Source organism: Hordeum vulgare, chromosome 1H (genome assembly GCF_904849725.1).
Source record: "Hordeum vulgare subsp. vulgare chromosome 1H, MorexV3_pseudomolecules_assembly, whole genome shotgun sequence".
Lineage (NCBI taxonomy): Eukaryota > Viridiplantae > Streptophyta > Magnoliopsida > Poales > Poaceae > Hordeum > Hordeum vulgare.
The window spans coordinates 261,258,174-261,274,684 of record NC_058518.1 but is presented as its reverse complement, the minus strand read 5'-3'; positions in this window follow the sequence as shown (position 1 = coordinate 261,274,684).

The following is a 16,511-nucleotide window of genomic DNA, read 5'->3' as shown; positions in this document are numbered from 1 at the left end:
GCTCTCCTGCTACAGCAAAGCTCCAAACCCTAGTGCCACCACGGGAAGTCTCGACGCCTGCGAAGAAAAGGTTCACTGCCTTGACTTTTCCGTCGCCGAAACCACGCCGGAGTCGGACCATCCTCGTCCGTCGCCGCCATAGACGTCCTCTGCTGCTGGGTTAGGGCGCATTGGACACGCACCAAAAGAGCTTCTCCCTGCTAATCTTCTCTGTTCTTCGTGCACGCCATCTAGGGTAAATAAAAACCCTATTTTTACAGCAAGTTTGATCTACTATTTTACCTCTCAGATGTGAAATCTGTTTTTCCTCGAGAATCCATCTGTTTCTTTTCCTCAAACACTGCCTATCACCACACTATTGATGAACTTCACTAAGCATCTAAGATTTTCACGAGATTCCTCAGTTGTGCGAATTTTCGGATCTGTACAACTCTGGAACCCAAGAACAGTATGCTTAGGCAAATTCCTCAACCACTGGTCAAATTCCTCAACTGCCAATTTTTTCATTTTCTTCAAATATGAGAACGCATATGACCTCTCCAAATTCCTCGCAACTATACTTTGTTCACAGGTACACACATGTCAGCTGATGAATCTCTCGGTTCTCATCAAATTAACTCATTTGCAGCGTTTCTTGAAGAAAACCTTCAAGTCTCATCAGAGTCCTCAAGATTTCAATCTCATCAGCAAAATCCTCAACTGAAGAAAATGGAGGATAACAGGAAGCAAAAGGGAGGCAAGAAACTTGAGCAGAATACAACCGCAGATATCCCTAAGGATATATACCTGGATTAATGCACTCCTCATGAAAATGAAACTATGTCCAAGAGAAAGATTCGGCTTCAGAAGATAGAACGCCGATGGGCTAAGGAGTGGAAGGAGTACAGATTCGTCACTCCCAAATATGCGAAGAAATTCGCTCTGAAGCCTCCTGGCAAATGGGCTCCACTTGAGGATCATCAAGCAGCAGATCCCTCAAACCTCAAAACACTTGATGATTATCCTGATGAAAAGGAAAAACACTTGGCAAAGCTAAAGAAGCCGACAGAGGCTACTGTGAGGAAATTCAACGAATCATCTGCTGCTGCTTCAACTACCGCTACTTCCTCTGCTGCTGAGACTTCTCGCTCGGCAATTCCTCAACAAAAGTCTGTGCCACCAAAACCAAATGCGTCAAAGCCTCAAGAGAAAACAGCTCCAGCATCAGCACCAAAACCATCAGCACCAAAACCTCAGCACCAAAATCCTCAGCACCACCACAGGCTTCAAAACCTAAACAGAAGCCGGTCATGAAGCCACTGCCCGCTACCTCCAGCTCCTCACTCCCAGCTGCAACCAGCTTGGAGACAAAGCCTTCACCAACTCTTCTAAAGACTAAGGTGACTGCTGGGATAGGAACAAGACCCGGTCCAAGCAAAATCATCACGGTCCCTTCTGCATCAGAAGGTAGTGATGAATTTGATGATGAAACTCTGCAAGCAATGATCAGAAACAAGAAAGAGAGGGTAGCTCAAGCTTTTGGCAGCTCCATTCCTCTGGCCATGGACCCAAAAGTCCTCCTCGACTACATCAATATCTGGTATGAGGACCCCAACACTCCACTTGATGATTTGAAACTTCCCCCAGGCATCAGCCACATGGTGGCCACATTCATCAACGAGGCCAAGTGGAAGGAGCAGCAAGCCAAACAGGCCAAGGTTGCTAAGCTCAAGAAGGAGAAATTCCTCAAGCAGAATCTCCTCAACCTGACACCTAATGACCTGGTGTCAACACAGGCGGAGTTGAATACTTTGACAGATAAGTACTCCAAGCTTTCTGGCCGTCAAAGTCTCAAAAGCAATTCCATCAAACTTGCCACTAAAGCTGTTAACGACTACAACAAGAAAGTTGCCCCTCCAGTACCATCTCCTTAGACTCTGATTGAAGAACCAGCTGATGAAACTGCTCATGCTGAGGAAATCCCTCAAGGAAGCCGTGTGGATGAACCGGTAATTGAGGAAATCACCACGGAAAATCCAGCTGATGAATCTGCCACAACTGGTGAGACTGAATCTGCTCCAGCTGCTGCTTCCAAGCCAGCTGATGAATCTGTTCCAGTAGTTTCTTCAAAGCCAGCTGATGACTCTGCTCCAGCTGGTTCTTCAAAGCCAGCTGATGAATCTGCTGAGAAAACACCTTCACCAAAAGCTTCAAAGGTGAACAAGATGACTCCGTCTGCATCAGACGTGAAAAAGACAAGGGTTGCTGAAAAGGAAGCCAAGAAGAGAAAAGCCTCTTCAGCAGAAGAACAAACTGAGACCAAGCGCCTCAAAGCACTTGAAGAAAATGCTCCTCTGGATCTTGTGCCTCTTAACAGTGCTCCTTCTTACCAAATGGTTACCTTCGCAAGCGAAGACCAGGAGCAAGGGCCAGATGAGGTAATGAAGGATGTTGCATCTGAGGAACATACTGACGAGGAGATTCGCATTGACGACAGTCCTCAGCCTTCTATTCCTCATGAAGAAACCGCACAAGGATCAGCTGCACTAGCTGATGAATCTGGATCTGTCACCAAGTAAGCTGAGGAAGAACAAACTGAAAATCCTCAAGCTGATGAAAGTCATAGTCCTGAGAAAAATCCTCAACCTGAGGATCAGGCTGACCCAACTCCTCCTCCCGAGCAAGATCCTCAAGCTGAGCCTCAGGATGAACCTATTCCTCCTCCAGAGCAAAACCTTCAACAAGATGCTCCAGTTGACGACATTCCTGAGCCTGAAGCTCAACCAGACCCCATTCCTCAACCTGAAGCGCAACCAGACCATATTCCTCAGCCTGAAGCGCAACAAGAGCATGCTCCTCAGCCTAAAGCTCAAGCTAATGAAATTCCTCACCCTGAGGACCATGCTGAGGAAAATGCACCAGACCCAGACAATTATTTCGTCGTGCTCAACCCAGAGTCTGCAATTGTTGTATCCCCTCAAGTCCAACAGCAAAATCTTCAGCCAATGCAGCGTCAGCCGTTCTTCAAGCGGCCAAAGTTTCAAAAGGAGTCCTTCTTTGAAGAACGCATGTTCTTCATCGGAGAAAATCCCTATGACAAGCCTCGCATCACGCATTTGAAGTTTTGGACAAGGACCTAGCTCAGCTACTATGCATCTCTGCTGTGTGGAAGAAACAAGATTTTCCAGCATAGGCATATTCCTCACGTTGAGCTTGAAGAAATATAATGCATTGCTCCAGTCCTCAACGTCCTTCATGAAGCTGGACTCCTCCCAATGTGCTCAGATATCTGTGACTGGAACAGTGAGCTTATTCTTCAATTTTATGCCACTCTTCACATATCTGGAGATCCTGCAGATATCAACACCTGGGTGTTTGACTGGATGACGCAAAACACACACCACAAGGCTCCTGTCAATGAGCTACTGCGTGAACTGCCAGTGTCAATTCCCTCAGAGCAAGCCGTGAAGCTTTATGATGAGCGTGAGCTGCCCAACAAGATGATGGAAGTCCTCATGAAGCCTTTGGATAAAGGGCAACCACCGAGAAAAACCTTCCTCATCCATGAGCTCAAATATGAACCAAGGACAGTTTACAGAATCCTCTGCAGCGTTCTTGCGCTAATCAAGGGCCACGATGATGAAGAAGATGTTGTAGGCATCATGAAGAATATCCTCTTCAACATCATCCATGGTATTCCTATCAACATCCACGATTTCTTCTTGAGGACTTTAGCCGACAATGCAATGTGTCCTTTTGACCATAAGATTATGCTCCATGGATCATGAGATTCATCAGGACAAGGACACGCATCAACTTTCACGCTGATTTCAACAACCATGTTGGTTATATGCCTCCTATCAGGGTCAACAAGAAGACTTTCGAGCCAGTTGAAGGAAAAGGCAAGTCTGTTATTGATGAAGGCCGCAGGCCCCTTGATGGCCAGTTCAGAGAGCCCGAAGCATATTCTTCATGGGATGATACTGAGACTCATCCTCCAAGTCCTGTTGCTCCTCATGTGCTGAATACCAGAGAACTTCTTCTCAGTCTTCACCAGAAGGTGGATCGGAATCACAAGTGGGTCAAACGCCAGTTCGGCACCATTGTGAAAACCCTCAATGAAACGCAGAATGTTGTGAAGCTTAACCATCATTATCTTCATGAGGTTTTTGATCGCACCTGGGCTACACTTGCTCATCTGAAGACTCTGGCAGAACTTGAAGAATTGGAGTTTGAGCGAGACTTTGATTGGTCGTGGCCACCCAAGAAGAAATTCAGGCCAATTCCAGTTCCAGACCTCGAGGACAGTTCTTTTTCTTCATTACGCACTGTTGAATCTGATGAAGAACAACAAGACACTACCACCGATCCAAGGAAGAAACCTGCTCCCAAGAATCCTCACGCGTCTTCATCAACTGCCAAGGAGTGAAGTCTTCACGGGCGTTAGTCCTCAATTTGTCCCTTTGTGTCACTTGATGACAAAGGGGGAGAAACTTGAGAGTTAGTCTTCACGCTGGATATTTTGGGGCTTATGAACTATATTTAAGTTACAAACTCTTGGCTCTTCTGAAGTGTTTATGTAATGTGTTGTAACTTAAGCCCGATGGTACTCTGACGCTTTTGAATGTTTTTATTCGCATGCTTATTCCTCAAAATTTTAATGCACGCATGCTGGAATTCGTCAGATACCATTTGTCATCATGCATCCTCAATTTCTTCATACTATATGTCATATGCATGCATGATTTACAAGACTCAGGGGGAGATCTCCATGATATAAATCATCAATGTGCATTTGCTGTGAAAAGAAAAATCCTCAAGATATGCACATCTTCAGGGGGAGTCTCTCTGAATCTTGATTTCAAATTCCTCAAATGAGTATTTACACTTCATATTTTTATCCCTGTTGAAGACTTACCCTAATTGTCATCAACCACCAAAAAGGGGGAGATTGTAAGTGCATCTAGTGCCCCTTAGTGATTTTGGTGGTTTGAAGACTTATAGGTTAAGTATCTAATGTGTTCATGAGTGTACACAGGATCTATAAGTCGCTGAGGAGTTTGAAATATTCGATGAATATCGACCCCTAAAAATGTATATCTTCGGTTGAAGAAATTGGTCTAAAGCTAAAGAATTGAATCGCGAAGAATTTGTGATGAAATTGATATTCCTCATGAAGATATTGATATTGATGAATTCGGTGTGTCCTGAAGAAAATCACTCGGAAGACTTTGAAGCATGAAGATTTACTCTTTCTGTTTTGTTTTCTTCACACTTAAGTAATAGGAACACCGTACTATTAAAGGGGGTCAAGGTAACACATTGGAATGAATTTCCTCATGATGCTCAACCCAAGCCTAATCCTACCAAAAGCCTCAAGTGAGGAATATGAGTGACATGAGGACTCTCACAGTTGAGGGTCCCAACCATTTCGATAGCCACGCCACATCATTGGTCTTATCCACACCAACGGTCATATTAGTTTAGGGCATTAATGTAAAATCATGTCGGGATGCTCCTAGGCTACAAATAGCCGCCCCCCACAACCATTAGCTAGTTGGCTGCTCCGTTAGAAACTGACACTTGTCATAAGAGCAACCCAAATTCCTCAGAGTCTTCGAGAGTAATTCATCAGTGAGGAAATACACCAAACACCAAACCACAAACCGAAAACCAAGTGATTGAGCATCACTGAAGAAGTTGTTCCTGTGTGGGACTGAAGCCTTTTACCTTTGAGGACTGTGCATCCTCCAGACGGTTAGGCGTCATGGTCTAGAGCAATCCAACAGTCAATTGTGGATCGCCGGGTGACCAAGTTTGTGAGGGTTTGGAAGTCTGCCTTGAAGACTTACCACGAGTGTTGGGCGAGGATTGTGTGTTCTTAGACCAAGGAGAATATGGTAGGGACTGTGTGTCCCGGGACTATGTGTCTTTTGGTTTCAATACCAAGCTGCTCCAAACCAGATGTACAACTGTCATAGCAGTTGGAACAGGGTCATCAACTACTGTCTTTGCTGTGAAACGAGTTCTAATTCCTCAACTCTTTATATTCCTCAGATTATGTGTTGATGATTTTCAGTGTCACTGTTTGAAGAATTTGCTGAAGACTTTCTCTGAAATTCCTCAACCCCAAATTCTTCACGCAAGTTAATCCTCATCTGTTTTCTGCGTGCGTGCTTACTGTGAATCTGTTTTCACTTTCCTCATACTCAAAAACTGATGTAGTGAAACTTTGCACTCCTGATCCTTCACTGTTTCCGCTGTAAGTTAGTCATACGTGAGGAATTTCCTCAAAAGGAATTTCCTGAGTGATGAAATTCTAAAAATCTCCTATTCACCCCCCTCTAGTCGATATAATGCACTTTCACATGGGCTTCCTGACAGTAGAATCAACAAGTTGCAAATTAAGAGAACACTCTTCAATCTCATTAAAACCCAGAACATCACATAAAGACTTTGGAATCGCAGAAACACTAGCACCCAAATCACACAAAGCATTGCATTCATAGTTCTTGATTTTGATTTTGATGGTAGGTTCCCACTCATCATGAAGCTTTCTAGGGATAGAGACTTCCAATTCAAGTTTCTCTTCAAGAGATTTTATCATAGCTTCGATGATATGATCGGTAAAGGCTTTGTTTTGGCTATAAGCGTGTGGAGAGTTTAACATGGATTGCATCAAAGAAATGCATTCAATCAAGGAGGAACTATCATAATTGAATTCCTTGAAATCCATGGTAGTAATTTCATTACTACTCAAAGTTTCAACATCTTCTACTCCACTTTCAATGCTTTTAGCATCAAGATAGATGGACTCTGAATCATTGGGGCACTTTTCAACCAAAGTGGATTCATATCCAGTCCCATAATTTTTAGGTTTGACACAACAAAACAAAGATTCAATGGGAGTCACACCAAGCACTTTAAGATCTTCGTGATTCTCATCACGAGAACACGCCTTTTTAAGCCATTCATATCTAGCACGAATTGAGCAATTCTTTCTTGGCTCTCAATCATGGAAACACGCATAGCTTTCAAAGTTTCATCCATGTTGATTTTGGGAGGAGCACATCTAACTTTCAAAGCATCAACATCACTAGACATTCTATCAACGCTCTTAGCCAAATCGTCAATTTTGAGTAGCTTTTCCTCTATGGACGCATTGAAAATATTTTGAGAGTTGATGAACTCTTTGATATTACTCTCTAGATCAGAGGGTAATCTATTGTAATTTCCATGAGTATTGTTGTAGGAGTTGCCAAAGTTATTAGAGGAGTTACTAGGAAAAGGCCTAGGAACATAGTTTCCTCTAAAAGCATTGTTGTTGCCAAAGTTATTCCTACCAACAAAATTAACGTCCAAGCTAGCGTTCCTACTCTCAATCAAAGAAGACAAGGGCATATCATTAGGATCCAAAGGAGCACTTCTACTAGCAACCAAACTCATTAACTCATCCATCTTAGCACTCAACAAGTTAATTTCTTCTATAGCGTGTACCTTCTTACTAGTAGGTGACCTTTCAGTGTGCCACTCAGAATAGTTTGTCATGATGTTGTCTAAGATCTTTGTGGCTTCCCCTAACGTGATTTCCATGAATGTTCCACCTGAGGCAGAGTCCAAGATATTTCTAGAAGCGAAATTCAAGCCAGTGTAAAAGATTTGAATAATCATCCAAAGACTCAAGCCTTGAGCGGGACAATTTCTGATCATTAATTTCATTCTCTCCCAAGATTGTGCAACATGTTCATGATCAAGTTGCTTGAAATTCATGATATCATTACGGAGAGAGGTGATCTTAGACGACGGAAAATACTTGGATATATAAGCTTCTTTGCACTTATCCCAAGAATCGATACTATTTTTGGGCAAAGAAGAAAACCAAGTTTTTGCGCGATCTCCAAACGAGAAAGGAAAAAAGCTTCAATTTAATCACGTCATTATCCACATCTTTTTTCTTTTGCATATCGCAAAGCTCAATGAAGGTATTGAGATGGGATGCGGCGTGTTCACTAGGAAGGCCAGAGAAGTTCTCTTTCATAACAAGATTCAACAAAGCGGCATTGATTTCGTATGACTCCGTACTAGTGGCGGGAGCAATCGGAGTACTAATAAAATCATTATTATTAGTATTCGAGAAGTCACAAAGTTTGGTGTTTTCCTTCATGGTGACTTCAGCAAGCAAGCAAGCACACAAGCAAACAAAGAGCAGGCGAGAAAAAGGGCGAACGAAAAGGCAAACGAAAAAGGAAAACTGGTGAAGTGGGGGAGAGGAAAACGAGAGGCAACTGGCAAACAAAGTAAATGCAAGAGATGAGTTTGCAACACCTACTTGGATGAGTCCTCGACTTGATCTTCCTCCCCGGCAACGGCGCCAGAAATCCTTCTGTTACTTCTCAAACAACAGCGCCAGAAATTGACACGTTGATGGAGACTGGGCTTGCGTTGTTTTTTCCCTTGAAGAGGAAAGGGTGATGCAGCACTGGAGCAGTAAGTATTTCCCTCAGTTTGAGAACCAAGGTATCGATCCAGAAGGAGGGTCTCGTCAAGTCCAGAGTACCTGCGCAAACACAAACAAGCTTGCACCCAACGCTTCAAAGGGGTTGTCAATCCATTCAAGATTGTTTGCAAAGTGAGATCTGAAGGCGGAAAGTGCAACAAGGTAAAAAGTGTAAGGCTGAAAATATGGTGTGGAGTAGACCCTGGGGACCATAGTGTTCACTAGAGGCTTCTCTCAAAATAGCAAATATCACGGTGGGTGAACAAATTACCGTCGAGCAATTGATAGAACCGCACAAAGTCATGACGATATCTAAGGAAATGATCATAGGGTATTCTTAGAGGAGATCGTGCGAGTGACCACACTATGGTTCTGGGAGCACTGAAAGGAAAATGCCTTCATCATGGCAGAATGTGCTTTCCCAAGAAAGTTAGCAAAGCGACCTAAGGAGACAGAGCTAGATGAATGAGACCTAGACCTAGCAGCAGCCCGTCGAGTGGAAGCGGATGAGGATTTCTTGGGAGCCTAATCATCCGCCATGTGAGGGGGAATGACCCATTTGTGATGCACATGAGTGCGAACAATAGAGAAAGGAGCCACATGTTCAATGAGAGCCTGAATAAAGGGGGCATGAGGAAAGGCTCGCTTGTATTGAAAACTAGCGAGGCAAATCTCGTGCCATAGAAAGTGAGGGACATTGATCTTATTTTTAGGATGTTCATTGAAATGGTCCATGATGTCAATGCAATATCCGTGGTTCCCCTGTCACCCATCTTGGAATAGATGGTGCGGATGACGCAATGAAAAATAATGAAGAAGGGGGATCTCCAAATAGAAACTTGATTAAGATCTTTCCCCTTTTCCTCTTCATCAAGCTCATCAAGGTTCTTTAGAAGATAGCCACAATATTCAATGGCCCTAGGTGCATGATTAGCGTCACTCTTATGTATTTTGAAGCCGGTGTCTGGGAACCCAAGAGCATCGACAAAACTGAGCATAAGAGGCCGAGAGCTCGACGTCGGACGTCATCCAAGTGACGGTGTTATTAGGACCAAAAAAGCAAGTTGCATAGAACTGATGAATTGCAACATTGTTAAAGTCATGCTAAAAAGCAAAGGGGGCAGCAAATCCAGACGACTCTATGAGATTGATGCCACCCGGATATTTCGCCGGGTGAGTGCGAATGGGCTCTAAGTCAACGTAGTGGTGCACGGACAGACCTTTCGGAACAACGACAGTGGAGAAGATGTCGGCCAGAACATTTGTGTGAAAACGTGAGTCCATGGTGTCACGCACAACGGAGAATTGGTCAGTGTCACGACGAAAACTAAAGTAGGCAGACTTTGCGACCTTGGTGAAATCCTTAATTTCGCGGCCTCGAGAAGGAGGGGGTTTAACAGAGATGCGGCGAGCATCACCTAGAGGCTGATCCGGAGGTGGAGAAGGCATGCATGACGATCTCCGAGTGCCGGGCTTCGGAAGATTTTTGCGAACCCCAATGAATTCCGCTTGTTCTTCATATTGGAGCTCTTCTTCATAGTCAGACCCCTCCGAAGATGAGACTGGTCGACGAGCCGGACGTTTGGCGGTGCGTTTGAAGGGGCGATCCCATTCTTGAGAGTTGTTGGACCCCGTACCATGGGCGGCACAAGCGTACGAACCGGCGGGGGCCTTGCATGCGGAGTGTTTGATCTTTGGCATGATGTAAGATCCTACAACCACGTCCGAGAGAAACTAAATCACGAACCGGATACCCACGGGCAGATTAGTGGGAATGAGATTGGTTGAAGGAGATACCTTGAGGCCCAGAGAGAGAGAGGGAGGGGCTCCGGCCGAAGGAATGGCCGGAGGGAGATCCGGTGATGGCCCCACGAAGCAGCGCCGGAGAGAGGTCTAGCGACGTCCCCAATGGCGGCCTGGCAAGGCAGAGGAGGGGAATGAGGGTGGAGGAGGCGTGTGGAGGTTAGGGCAAATGCCCAAACCCGCGGCCTCCGAAATATATATATATGACCGACTCGTCGGACGACCGAAGGGCGTCGGACGTCCGGAGCATAGTGAATCATCGGCTAACCGACACTTGTCGGACGTCCGGACGTAAGCAGGCACCGGACGACCGAGACACGTCGGACGTCCGAAAGGGGCAGACAAGGGACAGAGGAAAACATGAGTGTTTGACGCTTTATGTGTTACCCATGACGGGGAGATGATGAAAGGTATCCTAGCACATGTAACAACCAAGAGTATCTCAAATAGTGACCATACTTGCTAAACAGCTCTAACAATGGTGTGGGCGGTGGTTTTACCCACCATGTTTGAGTAAACGTGGGATGGCACTGCGAAGATAGCTTGAGCCCATCACCACAAACTCCATCATTTAAAGCACGGGGGCACCAAGGTGAGCAAAGTAACTTTGAGAGTGTTGGGTTGATTTATGCATCATATAGGGTGAGAGAACTCATGAATTGAATGTCTCCCCCTAAATACATGCCTACACCTAGACAAAACATGAAGTAAGTGTATGCAGATGTACAGGATTTCACATAATGTTGTCAGGTTCCAATATACCAAGTTCACGCCTAAGTTGACAAAACCTTGCTTCGTCCAATGGCTTGGTGAAGATGTTTGCTAGCTGCATGTCTATACCCACATGAGCAATATCAATGTCACCCTTTTGCACATGATCTCTCAAGAAGTGATACCTAATATCAATGTGTTTTGTGCGAGGGTGATCAATGGGGTTCTCAGCAATCTTGATGGCACTTTCATTATCACATAAAAGAGACACATGTATATAGGTGATGCCATAATCCTTTAAAGTTTGCCTCATCCATAGCAATTGAGTTGCACAGCTTGCAGTTGCAATATATTCAGCTTCGACAGTGGAGAGGGAAACACAATTCTTCTTCTTCGAGGACCAACTTACCAAGGAGCGTCCAAGAAACTGACATGCGTCGAAGTGGATTTCCGTCCCACTTTTTCACCAGCCCAATCCGCATATGTGTATCCAATGAGGTCAAACTTTGCATCCTTGGGGTACCATAGGCCCAACTTTGGGGTGTGAACAAGGTATCTAAGGATATTCTTAACCACCGTATGATGGCTTTCCCTAGGGGAAGCTTGAAATCTTGACAAAGGCCTACAGTTAACATGATGTCTGGTCTAGATGCACAAAGATAAAGCAATGAACCAATCATAGAGCGGTAAGTAGATGGGTCAAAAGGAATATCGTTGGTGTCTTCAGTAAGAACAAGCTTTGTGGACATGGGTGTCTTACATGGTTTAGCATTTGTCATGTCAAATTTCTCTAGAATGTCCTTGAGGTATTGTGTTTGAGACAAGAAAATTCCTTCTTAAAATTGTTGTATTTGAAACCCGAGAAAGAACTTCAAGTCCGTATTGAGTGACATTCCAAAGGTCTTGGTCATGGAGGCCGCAAACTTCTTGCACAAATGAATGTTAGGAGAACCAAAAATGATGTCATCCACATAGATTTGGCATAAGATCAAATCACCAGTATCCCTTTTAGTAAAAAGAGTGGGATCGATCACCCCTCTCACAAAGCCATCATCGAGTAGAAACTTCTTAAGATGATCATACCAAGCACGGGGTGCTTGCTTGAGGCCATACAGAGCCTTGTGAAGTTTATACACATGGTCTTTGTGATCGGGGTCAACAAACACAGGTGGTTGTGATACATATACTTCTCCTTGTAGAGGACCGTTAAGGAAAGCACTCTTCACATCCATTTGATGCAACATAAAACCATTGAAAGAAGCATAAGCCAATAAAATGTGAATGAACTCAAGACAAGCAACAGGAGCAAAAGTCTCATCAAAGTCCAAACCTTCAACTTGGGAGTACCCTTGTGCTACTAACCTTGCCTTGTTGCGGATAACTATGCCCTTCTCATCTTGTTTGTTCTTAAAAATCCATTTTGTTCCAATGACATTGTGTTCCTCACTTGGTCTTTCGACTAATGACCATACTTTGTTGCATGTAAAACTGTTCAACTCTTCTTGCATAGCAATGAGCCAGTCATTGTCTCACAATTTATCTTGTACCTTGAGTGGCACAATACTAGAGACAAACGAAAAGTGAGCACAAAAGTTTGTTAATTGTTTACGAGTGACTCTACCTTCCGATATGCTGGTGAGAATTTTATCAACATCGACACGACCGGCCACACGTGGCATGATGGAGGTCAGGGTTTCACGGGGTTCGACTTCATTTCCATCATCTCTATCCTCAACATATGGATCATTAATGTGCGGTGGAAGATATTCTTCTTCGCGTTGCACTTGTTGAGGTTCATCATCAACGATAGCTATTTCTTGGTCTAGCTCTTGATGATGATCTTGTTCTTGAATGTGATCATGATGAGGGACGTGTTCTCCTTCTTGATCCCGAACAAGTGGCATGGTTTGTGCACTAGGATCTTGTGGAGGTATGGATGTTGAGTCAACTTGAGGGTGAGGGAAACTTCCATCTTCTTCTTCATCATCATGAGGTTCTTGTTCCATTGGAAGAAGGGCACCGACACCCATGGTCAAAATATCCTGAGAGGGATCTTCTCACCTGCATCACTTAGATCAACTTGCTCCCCATGGGAGCCGTTAAATTCATAAAACATCACGTCACAAGTTTATACAACACATCCATTGGATTTGTTGTAGACTCTATAGGCATGAGAGTTTGATCCATAACCAACAAAAATCCCTTCAGTTGTCTTGGATTGAAATTTTCCTAATCGATCTCATTTGTTGAGGATGAAACACTTGCATCTGAATACACAAAGTACTTGACATTGGGCTTGTTCCCGGTTAGGAGCTCATATGGAGTCTTTTCCAATATTGGTCGGAGGAAGAGCGGGTTTGATGCATGGCAAGCAGTGTTGACAGCCTCAGCCCAGAAACTATGTGGTGACTTATATTCATCCAACATGGACCTTGCCATTTCCACAAGTGTACGGTTCTTCCTCTCGGCTACACCATTTTGCTGAGGAGTGTAGGGTGCGGAATATTGATGCTGAATCCCCTCATCACTAAGAAATTCTTCCAGGGTGTAATTCTTGAACTCAGAGCCATTTCCACTTCTTATTGCCAAGATTGCTTTGTCAAACTTTCGTTGGGCTTGCTTGGAAAAATCAATGAAGGTGATCTTCGTCTCGTTCTTGGACTAAAGGAAGAATACCCATGTATATCTTGAGTAATCATCAACAATGACTAGTCCATACTTTTTCCCACCAAGACTATCCCATGACGGAGGCCCAAAAAGATCCACATGAAGGAGCTCCAAAGGCCTTGAAGTAGATACAATATTCTTGGGTGGGTGCTTTCATTGATGTTGCTTCCAAGCTATGCATGCACTACAGACACGATCTTTCTCAAAAGAGACATTGGTTAGTCCAAGGATGTGATTACCCTTTAAGAGATTTTGAAGATTTCTCATGCCGACATGGGCTAGCCGGCGATGCCATAGCCATCCCACATCGGCCTTGGCCATTAGACAAGTTGCATGGAATGTGCTCTCTTTTGAGAAATCAACCGTGTAAAGGTTGCCATCCAACTCTCCAACAAAATCCACTTCGAGAGTATCTCTCTTAAATACTTTCACATCCATTAGTCCAAATAGTGTATCATAACCAATGGAAGCCAATTGGCGAACAGAAAGCAAATGGTATTTAAGGGATTGGACAAGCATGACATTTTCAAGAGACATGTCATTTGTGATCGCCACCTTGCCCAAGCCGAGTACCTGTCCTTTTGATCCTCCATCGAACACAATGCTCATAAATGGTTGAATAGCTTCCATGAAATCAAAAAGCAATTTGCTATCTCCGGTCATATGGTTGGTGCATCCACTGTTGATCACCCATTTTACTCCACCAGAGAAAGCAACCTACACACAATTTACGACTTGGTTAGAGGTGCCCATTTTACAATGGGACCTCTCAAATTAGTCACAAGGGTCTTAGGGACCCAAATAGCATAGAACCAGAATGCATTACGAGGACCAACAAATTTAGCATAAACCTCTCCATCCTTTTGTTTTGCGAAGTACATAGGATGGAGGCATGAACTCTTTTGGCTTGTTGAGAGTGGGCAAGCCCCTAGTGGCCGTCCCACTCACAACCTTACCTTTCTCCTTGTGTCCCTCTCGTACAAATGTTTCTTCAAGAGGGGCGGTACACTTGAGAGGAGACATATCCTTCTTGGTTGTGCTTGGGTTAAACCCGAGCCCTTCCTTGGAAAACACCTCATTGTGTTGTCTTAAAATCTCATTGAGATTCTTTTGTCCTTGTGCACATGTCATGAGTCTCTCTCTAGTCGTGCCTTTAGAAAATTGTTTTCCTCAAGGATAGATGCCAGGTCACCACTAGAGTTAGTAGTACGAGTATCAACATTGATAATAGGTTAGGAGTAAGCCTTGGCTAGAGTGTTAAGATAAGTAATTTTGAGTGTCTCAAAACTCTCTGTAAGAAAAGTAAGCTCCTCTTCCTTGGCCTTGAGGGACACGGATAAGCGCTCACAATCCTTAGAGAGAGAAACATGGGACTTCACAACCTTACTTTTATCATTCATTAACTCCTTGCACAAGTTCTCAGCCTTTTCCAAGGAGGCAAGATTGTTAGCATGATTACCAAGGTTTGCACCAATTTTAAGCATATATCATCATTTTGTGCTTCATCATACTGGACTTTCCGCTCAAGGATTTCGTTATTTTCCTTTTCCTCGGTGAAGAGGGTTTCAAGTTCCTTAATGGTATTGGTGTGTTTACTCACCATTTTCATAAGCATACGAAACATAGTGAGCTTCTTTCCTTTAAGGGAGCACGTGAATTTATTTATTTTAGCAAGCATAGGATGATCCATGTCGTCATCATCATCATAGCGATCCTCCGCATCAAGATACTCATGTGAAGGATTAGACAATAGATGGGGGGAATTTGAGCGTGGAGTTACCTTAACCTTGTCAGGAGAGTTTTGGTCCTTCCCATCTTCTATGGCAGCCTTTGCCATCAAGCACTTGTGAGCGTTGCCCTTGTAGTCTTTCATATAGTTGTAGGCAACAACATCACCACTCTTGTTGACTAACCTCAAGGTGTTTTGTGAATCTTGAACTACTCCGGCAACCCCACCAACGTCTTCTGGATCTGATTCTTCATGTGCGACCATTGCTTTCCCATCTCTCATCTTGAGCTTGGAGTTCATAGGGTTTGGCAACTTCTTCTTTGCAAAGGTCTTGGGAAACCTTGGTTTATCTTCTCTCTTCTCATAAGGGAAATCATTGGAGAAGTGGTTGGCTTCCTCACAGTTATAGCATTTTCTCGCCTTCTTCTTCTAGAATCTTCCCTTGAATTTTCCCGCACTAAACTTCTTTACAAAAAGGGCAATGTCTTCATATGATGGGCTCCCATCGGAGTCAATCTCATCACCATCTTCATAATCATCTTCAGCTTCTTCTTCTTCACTTTCCTCTTCCTCACATTCATGCTTGGCCTTCAAGGCAAGATTAATCTTTGATGTTGAGGTACCATGCATGGCAAGATGTTTTGTAGCATTTCCCTTTGACTCTTTGAATAGTTGGAAAGTGGATATGATGTCATCTGGAGTCATTTCCTTGAACCCATGGTGATGTCTTATATCCCACACCTTTTGGTGATGGTATGGAGCAAGGTCATGAAGTAGCTTGTCCACGAGAAATCTCTTGGTCAAGTTGAATCCATCTTGCGTCTTGTCACAGTCACAGGACTCAATGTCGGCGGTGAGAGTCATGAGCCGTTCTTGAAGCTGCTTGGGAGATCCACCTTTTTACATACAAAAGTTCTGTAATTGCCCCTTGGCAATTTCATATTGAGCAAGCTGGAGGGTGGAGGTACCGGTCTTGGTCCTTATAATGTTGTCCCATAATTCCTTGGCACTTGTGATGTGTATGTAAGATCTCCGTTGCTTACCATTCATTCCTTTTCTTATGCACATGATTGCGGTGTCCGAGATGCTTGTCATAAGTTTCTCTTGGAGTGAGACTCCTTCGGT